Source organism: Cyprinus carpio, chromosome A7, assembly GCF_018340385.1.
Source record: "Cyprinus carpio isolate SPL01 chromosome A7, ASM1834038v1, whole genome shotgun sequence".
In the NCBI taxonomy this organism is placed as follows: domain Eukaryota; kingdom Metazoa; phylum Chordata; class Actinopteri; order Cypriniformes; family Cyprinidae; genus Cyprinus; species Cyprinus carpio.
The window spans coordinates 34,291,779-34,303,805 of NC_056578.1; the positions used below are offsets into that span (position 1 = coordinate 34,291,779).

Genomic DNA, 12,027 nt, shown 5'->3' on the forward strand with positions numbered 1-12,027 from the left:
CATCCGGAGCAGAGTCTCGCGGGCTCTGGTCCAGGTGCGGTGGCACCTCTGGACAAACGCGTGAGCGGAGGGGACCGCGACTTCAGATTCCAGACTGGGAAAGACTGGTGGCTGGTACCCTATACTACACTGAAACGGAGAAAGGCCCGTAGCTGACACTGGCAATGAATTGTGGGCGTACTCCACCATAGAGAGTTGTTGACTCCAGAAGAAGGATTCTTGGAGACCAAACATCGCAACGTCCTCTCTAAATCTTGGTTGGCTCGCTCAGATTTGTCCGTTACTTTGGGATGATAACCCGAAGACAAGCTAACAAATTTACAAAATTTAGCAATTTACAAAACTCTTTCCAAAATTTGGATATAAATTGAGATCCCCCTGTCAGAAACCACGTCTACCGGGAGGCCGTGGAGCCGAAAGACATGATCTAGGACAGTGACCGCTGTCTCCTTGGCTGTCGGTAATTTGGGCAAAGGGAATAAAATGTGCCACCTTCGAGAATCGGTCCACTACGGTCAAAACGACCGTCATGCCATTAGCGGGCGGGAGGGTGGTAACAAAATCTAGAGCGATGTGGGACCAGGGTCTCGTATGGAGCTATTCTTGTGCCAATAAAAATGAACGTACCTTTTCAAGAAACTAATGAAAATATAAATTGAAACTGAATAAAATATCTTTGAAACTGAAAAAGAATAACTCGCTGGCAAATTTATTGACTTCGTTTTTAATACACTGCATGTTTTGCTAACTATTTCTCATATTTCTTTCGCTGATCTGAACTTACAAATGCGCTTCCAGAGTTTTCATTTACGCTTCTGATTTTTTCGTTTACGCTTCTGAAGTTTTCGTTCGCAATTCTGACACAGACCTACCGTGTGGGCGGGCTTAACAGCGGTTTGCTCTCATTGGCTAGTGAGATTTAGATTGACGGCTCCTTGAACCGGAAGGAGAGACTTCAGCGGCGCGAATTTTGGGTTCTGTGACAGTCTAACAACAGTAGAGTAAAACACTATATTAAAGCACATCAACAATATTTATAAAACCGAGATGAGTAATCAGGAGCGGCACGGAGCGTCATCAACATCCTCAACCGCAGGGCATTCGAGGCAGCCCGAGGTAAGTTTAATATCAAATCAATAGACAAATCTAGAAACAAGTTTTTTCTGCTCTCTATCCAAGTTATGTCTTTATTTAACGTTAGATCGTTCATTAATTATCTGGGCTGCGTTTCTGAAGCATTGCGAGGTAACGTTAGCGACTGTAAAGCACATTGATGGCTGGTTGTAAGTTATGTTAACTGTTACCGTGCTTTTGTGAAACGCAGCCCTGGTAACTTACTTCTTAAAATATTTTTTCTTGAATCATCTAAATCATCTTCTTTTGTATTTAATAACAGTGTTGTTAACCGTTAAGTAAATTATTCTATCTTTGTGATTGTCCATACAAAAATAAAATCTTATTTTCTTTTGATATTACTTTTTAGGGAAAAAGAGAAATGTCACTTCTCCAGGTAGGCTTACATCCATTCATGTTATTCTATAGAATGCATAATATAACGAACTTGGGTAACTTTTTAGCTGTTTTTTTAATACGCAATGGATTTTATTAGATTTTATATATCTAACGTTACCCTGCTAAACTTGGCAACATCAGCATGGCATTATGTAGTTACCTTAATATGTAAGCTAACCAGGCATTGTTTATACCTGCAGGAACAAGTGCAAGAAGATATCTTACAGCGTATGCTAACCAAGTTTAACTTGATTTTGTCGGAATGAAGCTATAGATTTGGATTACCTCCTGGATGTTGCTCAGCAAGAACTTGCTTTGGCTATTAATGCATCAAATCATGTTAACATCCCAGATAATTTAATTAGGGGTCTACAGGAGTTAATCAACGTAGTTAATATATCTCTGAATTTGGAAGAGACTTCAGGAAACGCATCAGAAATTGTAACTTACACCTGGGGAAACATGGGACGCCCACGTTTGGAAATCAGCAGGGATGACCTTAAAGAACTTCTCACTACTGCTCTTCCTGTAAAAACTCTTGCACAGCTCTGTGGTGTTTCAAGAAGAACAATGAACAGAAGACTGAAGGAGCAGTCCCTCTCTGTCAGAGGCTGCTAATCCAGCATATCAGATAATGAACTTGATCGTGTGGTGAGATCAATAAAAATAAGAATGCCCCATGCTGGTTACAGGCTAGTGAAAGGGGAACTTTTTGGCTAGAGGACACCGCATACAATGGCACAGGGTGAAGGCCAGTATGCAACGGGTGGATGGAGCTGGAATTTTGGCCAGAATGTTCCAGCTTGGTTTTGTAGCTCGTAGAATTTATTCCGTTCCTGCTCCATTGTCCCTAGTTCATGTGGACACCAACCATAAACTAATCACGTGAGTATTTGCACTCTAAATTTCACTTGCATGCACACACATACAAAAAATATTGCTGTCTTCACACAGTGATGCGTCCATATGTACACAAAAAAAATTACTTACAATAAACAGCATAGTTGTATCTGTATTTGTCTTTAGATTCAACATTGTGATATGTGGTGGGATTGATGGATTCTCAAGGAAGGTACTGTTTGTCAAACTTTGTATATGGTCTGTTTTTAAACTCAAAAGGTTATAATAGTTGCCAGATTTGTCACTACAAATTGGTATCAAAAGTAAATGTTCTGTTATAAAATATTAAAATCTTTTTAATTTTAGATCCTTTTTTTTGTTGTTGTTGAAAAAAAAAAGGATTGGATTGTTTTTTATTTTTTTTTTGGGGTGTATACAAACATGGGTGGCCATCGAGGTAAAAATTATCTTTACTACATGAAATGTTAGTCATGATGATTTCTCAGTGTTTGAACCTATGAATGAGACCTCTTCAAATCTTTTGTCAGATCGCCTCTTTGATAATTCGCACTTAGTGATTATCGCTCACATGGGCGGGCACTGATTTGCTTCAGATTTCAGGCTTTTGTCAGCAGTCTCCACAAAACTGAAAGTGATAATCAGGGCTAAAATCATCTGTGTGCTTGACAATAAACATACAATTACAGGAACTTGTAAAAAAGTTTGTAAATCAATAACACCATGCATGCATGTTGTCTAAATCTTTTCCAGAGTACGTGGTGACCAGGGAGTTGAAAATGTGGACATCGCTCGTTGCATGTTTTCAGTACGAGAAACGGGCCGAGGCAGTTTCATTTCTGGAAAAAGTGTGCATAATCAAAGGTACAAATCAAATCATTAAAAGTTGCATCACATGCTCTTTATTTCTTGTGGGGCACAGTCACTTGCTTTACACATGATGCCACAAACAAACATCTCTAATTTAATCTCAGCAGAAACCACTCGAGTCTAATGTTGAAACTCACTAACAATGAGCAAATTTATTTTTCATATCTCCCCTGATTAAAAGGGTGGTCACACTACACAGTTTGTTATATTGACTTCCATTTATATACATTTAGTTGTGGGAGACTGAAAATGTAAGCACATGCAAAGAATTTTCTCAAATTGCTGCATGTGCAGCTTTAAAATTGGTGATCTTTCAATTCAGTTTAGAGGTCACACCATGACATATCTTCGAAACCTGAACTTTGTAATGCAGCAATATGAGAATTATTTGCTTTTTCTTTACTATTTTGTAAGCTATGATTTGTGCATACTTGTGTGTCTTATTTTAGAATTGAGCGTCTGTGGTGTGACGTTTGGTCAGCCGTCTCTTGTAAATATTATGAAGTCCTGCATACAATGGAAGAAGAGAGAGTGCTTGATCTATCCGATGAGCTGCACCTCTTTTGTGTGCACTATGCAATTCTTCCACGGTTGAAATCGGACCTGAAGGGCTTCACGGGAAGCTGGAACAACCATCCGATCAGAACAGAGGGAAATCTTTCACCAGAACAGCTTTGGTACATCGGAATGTTACAGACACCAGTGGATGAGCCAGATATAGAGGTATGCTTTAAGCATCTATGCAAAGTTAGAAAGATTACACATCCAAAAATGCTAATTCTGTTTTCATTTGCTCAACCTTAAAAGGTATTTCAACTGAAAATATCAATGCTCATGTCATTTCATACCCGTAACTTTCATCCATCTTCAGAACACAAATGATCTTTTTAATGAAATCTGAGATATTACTGTCCCTCTATTGACAGCTTCACATAACTACCACTTTCAAGCCCCGGAAATCATGTGTCATTTAAGTAATACATGTGACTCCAGTGGTTTAACCTTAATTTAATGAAGCGACTCGACTGCTTAGTTTTTCAGTTCTTTACTCTTCATTTGACTAATGTAAAAGTATTCAATCGAAGACCCGATTTAATTTTAGAGCTATCAAAGATAAATGTATTGTAAATTGTAATGTAAATCTTTTTATAATTTTCACGTTTTTATTTTTTCAGATAGCTGAATAATTCATGCTTTTCCACTTTTTTGGCACTGTTATCTTGACATAACAAGAGGGCTCTCAACTCTGGCCCTCAAGATCTACTTTCCTGCAGAGTTTAGCCACAACCTTGTGTATTTGGTTAAGGTTAGAGCTAAACTCTGCAGGAAAGTAGATCTTGAGGACCAGAGTTGAGAACCCCTGCAATCGTGACTCATTTCAATGCCTGGTATAAATAGGGCCTAAAATACATTTAGGCAAATAACTGTCAGGATTTTCATTCTGGGTGAAGTATTAATTTACTTAAATATAGCTTCTTTGGGATAAGATAATTTACCAGTTTATCAAACTAAATAATTTAGGTCAGCCTTAAGTTTTTATAATTAAAAGCAGTTAACATTGTAAAATAACAATGGTTTCTTTTTTCAGGTGGTGGAGCAACTTTTTCGAGAGGAAACTGCTGATACTGACCCAGAGGATGGTGTGGTGGTGCCAGAGATCCATTGCCCTTTTTCTGACCAAAAACTTGCCGTTCTGCGTGGATTGATTAATCCCTTGACATCACCATTGAATGACAGGGAGCTCTATGTCCAGACACTTGCTATCATCAAAAGATTGTGCTCTATTTAACATTTAAATGTTTAAGTAAAACACTCACAAGTACACATGCAGTTCTGTCAGAATTTTAATTAAAGAAAATCAGTTAATTGCCAATAAAACATTTAATTTTATACAATGCTGTAAAACATGTAACAATTTCAGAAGCATGTAAGGTTATTAACACGTTGAACATTGTATCTTTGAATTTTAAAGATTAAATTAAAACTATTGAGAGGAAAATTCTATGTGGACATTTGGAGTTAATTTTAAAATCTACACCCTATAAAAGCAACCTCCGTGTTGCACTGCTGTTTTCATTATTTCTTTAAATTCATTACTATTTGACAGATGTGCAGTGGGAAATGTAATGGTTTGGGTGCATGCACTGATGATTGGATAGCAAAGTGTGTGGCTTGGCAGTCGTTGCATAGAAGTGTGGTCAAACTGAACAGTAATTTTAAAGGCCTCTCTCTCTGACAGAAGCAGGTGCCTATGCGCTTGACCAGTCAGCCACTGCATCACCTGTGGGACAGAGAGTGCTGCCTCATCCTGAGCATCTCCATCTAGGGCAGTAAAATATACAATGTTTTTAATAACCATTTATAACATCACAACATTTTGTAAATTGTACCATTTGTAATTTATTTCTGTGATCAAAGCGGAATGTTCAGCATCATTACTTCAGTCTTCTGTGTCACATGATCCTTCACAAATCATTCTAATATGATGCTCAATAACTTATCAATGTTGAAATCAGTTTTTGCTGCATTTGTGTGGAAACAATGATACCATTGAAACATTTTTGGTGAGATTATAAAAAGACAAATGAATAATTGTATTCATTAAGGATGTATTAAATTGACGCAAGGAGGCATTTATAATGTTACAAAAGATTTCTATGTAATAAATGCATTAATAAATGATCTCTCTATTCTTCAAAGAATTATGAAAAAGCATAACTACTTCCACAATAATGTTAAGCTATGTTAACTTTTTCCAACAATAATAATCTGAAATGTTTCTTAAGCATCAAATCTGCATATTAGAATGATTTCTAAAGAGTGATGTGACACTGAAGACTGGAGTAATGATCTGATCAATCAGTTATCAGCCATATTTTGACTAATAATGTTTTACCAGTGTAGAAATATAATAAACACCTGCATTAACACCTGAAATGAATACAAACTTACCTTCGAGCTCCATCAGAAAATCCTGGAAGTGATTCAGTATTTGGACCTCTTTGGTATGTTTTAGAGTGCCACTCTCACTCATTTGTGGAGCAAGATGGGATACAATGTAATGAGAGTCCACCTGAAACACAACAAAAATGACAAACATTATATAAACAGCATCATGCAATATAAGAAACAATAATTTAAGGATTACTGCTGTAACATCTTTTAAAACAGCTATGCAAAATAGAACTGGTACGTTTTTGAAATCCTATCACTTCACCTTATCATTACCACCTTGCACAACAAAGAGGCTGCGGCACACTTCCCTGTTCTTTTCCATAGTGTCAATTAAACGGTAAAGCTGTAAACCTTCACGGAGCTGCTGAAGCATGAGTGTTCTCCGAGCAGCAGCATGCATTACAATCGCTCTTTAAAGAAATAAAACAAAAATTTCAGTGTTAATGTTTAAACATTGTATTTTCTGTGGAAGATACATAAAATTAATTCATTTGAAAAATATTGCAGAGTAAAACCTTGTTATATTCTGCTTGTTGTCCTCATTTATAGGCCCCGTGAAGCCACGGTTGACAATCTGTTCACTGTAAGATGACAAGTCTGAGGTCTCCTCAATCTATAAGTAGAGGAAAATCTGTAAGTGTACACTTCAAAAAAAAATACATGCAATAGAAAGAAACTAAGATAATTTGTTTTCTGATACCATTTTAATCAGTGGTGAAAACTCAGCATCGTAAACGTTATCCTTGTTAGCGTTTTCAAGGGTTCCACTCAACAGAAAATCATAACACCAGTCCTGAAGAAATCTTGAGCTGGGCCACCCTGTGCAAGGCTAACAGCAAAGACCTCCCCAGCAACTCTGTTGCAATGACAAGTAAACAAGAAACACAGTATAGTAGAATTTTACAATTTACCAGTTAGTGTATATTTGAAATGTACATTTTTAAATGTTTAAATTACATTTGCTTTTGAAAGGATTGTTCAGCCTAAAACAAATGTTTCCTATTTAGACCCAGAAATGTACAGACAACAACAGCTGAGAATTTTTTTTTTGTTTGTTTTTTACAAAAAAAAGCACACTTAAGTTTGGAATGACATGAGTGTGAATAAATGACAACATTAATTTTTGGGTGACCTATTGCTTTGAGGAGAAACACTTACCGAAACAGGCCATTGTCAAGATCATTCAATGAATATTTTGGCATTTTGCCTTTGCCCTCCTCTCCTTCGAAGAGTCTGGTCTCTATGCCACCAATCAGTTCTATATATACACATATACAAAAAAAAATTATATATCTAACCATAACAAATTAACAAGAAATCAAATGTTTTTTGGTGTAGCGTTTAAGATATGTTACAAAGTAAAAAAAAAAAACAAAACTTCTGACCTGTCAGGAATTCTTTTCGTAGAGCACCTGTGTCAACTCCAGCCTCTCCTAAGAAAGTAATCTTTAAAGTGTTGACCGGGGAGCTGATCTTTTGTCACCTCCAAAGTAACAGACCTCGTTCCACAAGGTTAATTCTGGACACACAGATGCTGAAATCCTTGGAGGTGTCAACTTGAGCAGCTAGCCATCGTAGGACATCCTCCTCACTGTAAATTGTTTTTATATTTAACTGTTAAATCTTTTAAATATTCAGCACGGAATGGTTTAGACAGCTTGATACATAAGTTATAAATTTTACAAGTAAATTATTACTTAACAATATTAATGTTACTTTTTTAAATGAAAGTACCATGACATCTCTTCATTTTGTGGCTTCATTATATCAGGGCTCCTTGTCTGAAGGGACTCTGAACTAGGAAGAAAAGCAACTGTGAAAATATAATACTGTTTATGTGAAGTAAAAATATTTAATTCAGTGCATTTATATGTAGCTAATTTCCATTAAAGTCTAATTTTCCATATAAACATGCTAGGGCTGTGCAAAAAATCGAATGCGATTTTAATGGTAGTTTCGTTTGTTATTTAGCTAGTTTTATTTTAAGTATATCTCCAGCACGTGCGTTCAGATCATGGTTGCCAGGTTTTCACAACAAATCCTGCCCAGTTGCTTCTCAAAACGAGTCCAAAACTAGCCCAATCGCGTTTCCAGGAGGTTCCCCGATAAAAAATTGGTTTCCGGGGTTAAAATATAAGTTTTATGGCAAGGTTGTCTTGGTAAAATTCGCATTTTAGGGTCTAAATATCACGTTATTGGTATTGTCGCTTCGACCCGCGGACATGAAAAACAACCACAGACTTGGGAACACTGGTTGGCATTTACTACACAGAGCCGTAATTCACTGACAATCTACACAAAATCGATTTTAAAATCGGTGGCGATTCTTTGTCGATTTTGAAAGTGATTTTGTGTTAGTTGTCGGTAGACTACGGCTCTGTGTAGTAACTGCCGCTCCACCTGAACCAGTGTTGCCAAGTCTGCGGTTGTTTTTCATGTCCGCGGTTCGAAGCAACCCCAATACCAATAACGTGATATTTAGCCCCTAAAATGTGAATTTTACCAAGACAACCATGCCAAAAAAAAAAAAAAAAAAAAAAAAAACGTATATTTTAACCCCGGGAAGCAATTTTTTATCTGGGAACCTCCTGGAATCGCGATTAGTTTTGGACTTTTGAGAAGCAACTGGGCAGGATTTGTTGTGAAAACCTGGCAACCCTGATCTGAACACACGTCCTGGAGATGTACTTCTAATTAAAGGAGCGTCTTTACTGATGAATGCATGAAAATCGCATTCGATTTTTTGCACAGCCCTAAAACATGCTTTTGATTCAACAAGAAATGTCAAAATATACATCACGCATCATAAAATTAGATTGCAGTTTCTACACTGCTATGTGTATTGCATTACCTTTCCAAGTCACCACAAAAACTTGCATGGAACTCCAATTCCAGAAGAGGAAATGTTTTCATGCACACAGGACACTTTGCATCTGTCGACTAAAAAGCAAGTAATTATGTAAAATACTAAAAGCAGTCAGAAGGATGTTATCCCATGCCAGAAGTAAATTACCTTTTCCTCGAAGGCTGGTGGTGAATTAGTTACCTGGTTATAGACAAAAAAATATATTTATGTAAAAAACATTTCCATATGCAATAGGGGTATCGCAATCCAAAATTGCAACAATATGTATTGTGGATAGTGACAATATGTATTGTGTATAGTTAGTCAGTGAAAGAGTGCAAGCATATTCGTTTAATTTAATTCTGTATTTTCAGATGCAGAATCATGAATACTTTTATTCTGGTGTCACTTTTGTCCTGTTCATTGGGTTTCTAGCACCAAGTCCAAGATATTCATTCACACACAATGTAATACCATATTAAGCATTTTAATCAACAGTTAATTCATTGTTAACCTTTTACCATACGTTTTGGAGTATCGCAATAATATCGTATTGTGATATGTATCGAGTCGTAACATGAGGGTATCGTTGTGCAGCCTACATAAGGTACTTAAAAGGTAACCTAAAAAAACAACAAACAGATTTTACCTCTGGTTCCGAATCTGAGAGTGTCTCATATTCCAGAGTATCGCATTCCCTCACATGCAAGGCAAGAATTTGAAGTGGCATCATTTTAAAACATTTCTTGCACTCTGCTTTTGGCATTAGCGAAAATTCCTGTGCATCAGAGGGAAGAGGAGAAAGATCGAACTCATCCTGTAACGGTACAATATACAGCATAGTTTTCCCCCCTCCAGTTGCACATCTGATGGTACTGCCACTGTATCCTTCAGACTCCGGGGGAACAAGATTCAAACGCCTCCTTCCCTGTCCACCTGAATAAAAATAACATATACATACATACATACATACATATATATATATATATATACACATCATCATCAAGTTACATCAACCTTTAAAAGTCTTACAAACTGCTTTATGGAAAAAAAAAAATAATATACCCTCACAAACAGAAAATAAACTGTAAAAGAAATAAATTAATCAAATGAATTAATCTGATAATCATACTATATAATACATACAATAATAAAGGCATTTTGATGATACTGGAGGTTAAAAACACGTATTTACTTCCTCGTAGCATTCTTAACCAGACTTTTTGATAGTCAAATGCAAAATAAGATTTTGTTTTTGTCCAAATAGCAAAAGTGTGAGAGGAGTAATGTGTTTTTTGTTTGTTTTTTAACAAAAAAAGTATTTCATTATATGGACATGATCAGCATTTTTGTAATATTTAATTATTTCGCTGTTCATTCTCAGGTATTCACTTTGAATTATGATGTTTAATTGCTGAAAACATGAATACTGACTATACCAACCTATTTATACGTACATAAACAAATATATACATGAAGCTAGTTGCATTGTGTGATTCTCTGAATCTCTGTAACTTGCACTTAGAACTTGTAGTGGTGTCCAAATAGTACCAGATGCCTTGTAGAGGAGACATCCTCCAGATGCTGACTTCATTTTGGGGTAGGTATCACAAAACAAGCTGGAAACCTAAAATCCACAATTACAACAAATTATTATTACAAATAAAGTTATTCTATGCATCACCTATGAATGGATATTTTATGCATTACCTCTGAATGAGTCAAATCATCAGTCATTGACAGATGTCGTTTCCCCAGTCCAGCCTGCATGTGTTGCAGCTCCTCTGCTGATGAAGGGGTCATTTCTACATTTTTATTTAAAAGGAATGCTGAAAACACAAATGGTTTCCAAGCTTTTATGAACTTGGCTGGTTTACTACAGCTGGGTAAACGCCTTTTGGACCCCCGCTTAAAAAATCCTGGGAAAGACTCAAGAGATGATTAAATCAAAAGTTAGTGAATCTCTGTAACTTGCACTTAGAACTTGTAGTGGTGTCCAAATAGTACCAGATGCCTTGTAGAGGAGACATCCTCCAGATGCTGACTTCATTTTGGGGTAGGTATCACAAAACAAGCTGGAAACCTAAAATCCACAATTACAACACAAATGGTTTCCAAGCTTTTATGAACTTGGCTGGTTTACTACAGCTGGGTAAACGCCTTTTGGACCCCCGCTTAAAAAATCCTGGGAAAGACCTTCAAGAGATGATTAAATCAAAAGTTAGTGAATCTCTGTAACTTGCACTTAGAACTTGTAGTGGTGTCCAAATAGTACCAGATGCCTTGTAGAGGAGACATCCTCCAGATGCTGACTTCATTTTGGGGTAGGTATCACAAAACAAGCTGGAAACCTAAAATCCACAATTACAACAAATTATTATTACAAATAAAGTTATTCTATGCATCACCTATGAATGGATATTTTATGCATTACCTCTGAATGAGTCAAATCATCAGTCATTGACAGATGTCGTTTCCCCAGTCCAGCCTGCATGTGTTGCAGCTCCTCTGCTGATGAAGGGGTCATTTCTACATTTTTATTTAAAAGGAATGCTGAAAACACAAATGGTTTCCAAGCTTTTATGAACTTGGCTGGTTTACTACAGCTGGGTAAACGCCTTTTGGACCCCCGCTTAAAAAATCCTGGGAAAGACCTTCAAGAGATGATTAAATCAAAAGTTAGTAACTCAAAATATGTACAGTAGAACAAATATATACATTCTGTGACAGATTGCTTATGCTACTCTATGTAGGCTTATGTAAGTTGCTTTGGATAAAAGTATCTGATAAATGCATAGGCTACATGTGAACAAAACTGCATTGCAAATAGTAACTGTCATTGTTCTCAGTCATGACTGCAAGCTGAAACCTGGCCATCTCTTGGTCCACAGTCTGGCACTGTCCTGAGCGCTGCCCCTGATTCTGACTCTGCCTTGTGCTGGTTTTACCCAGCGACTGGTTGAGCACCTCTATGATGTTATGTATAG

At 36.8% G+C, this 12,027-nt stretch overlaps 1 long non-coding RNA gene across 1 annotated transcript; it reads left to right on the forward strand.

Moving 5' to 3' along the window:
• Positions 1-514: 514 nt before the first annotated feature.
• On the forward strand, positions 515-2,219 carry LOC122145475. The gene is made up of 3 exons (XR_006160359.1): positions 515-1,116; positions 1,484-1,510; positions 1,713-2,219. It is a non-coding gene; the product is annotated as an uncharacterized LOC122145475 (long non-coding RNA).
• The last annotated feature ends 9,808 nt before the right edge of the window (positions 2,220-12,027 follow it).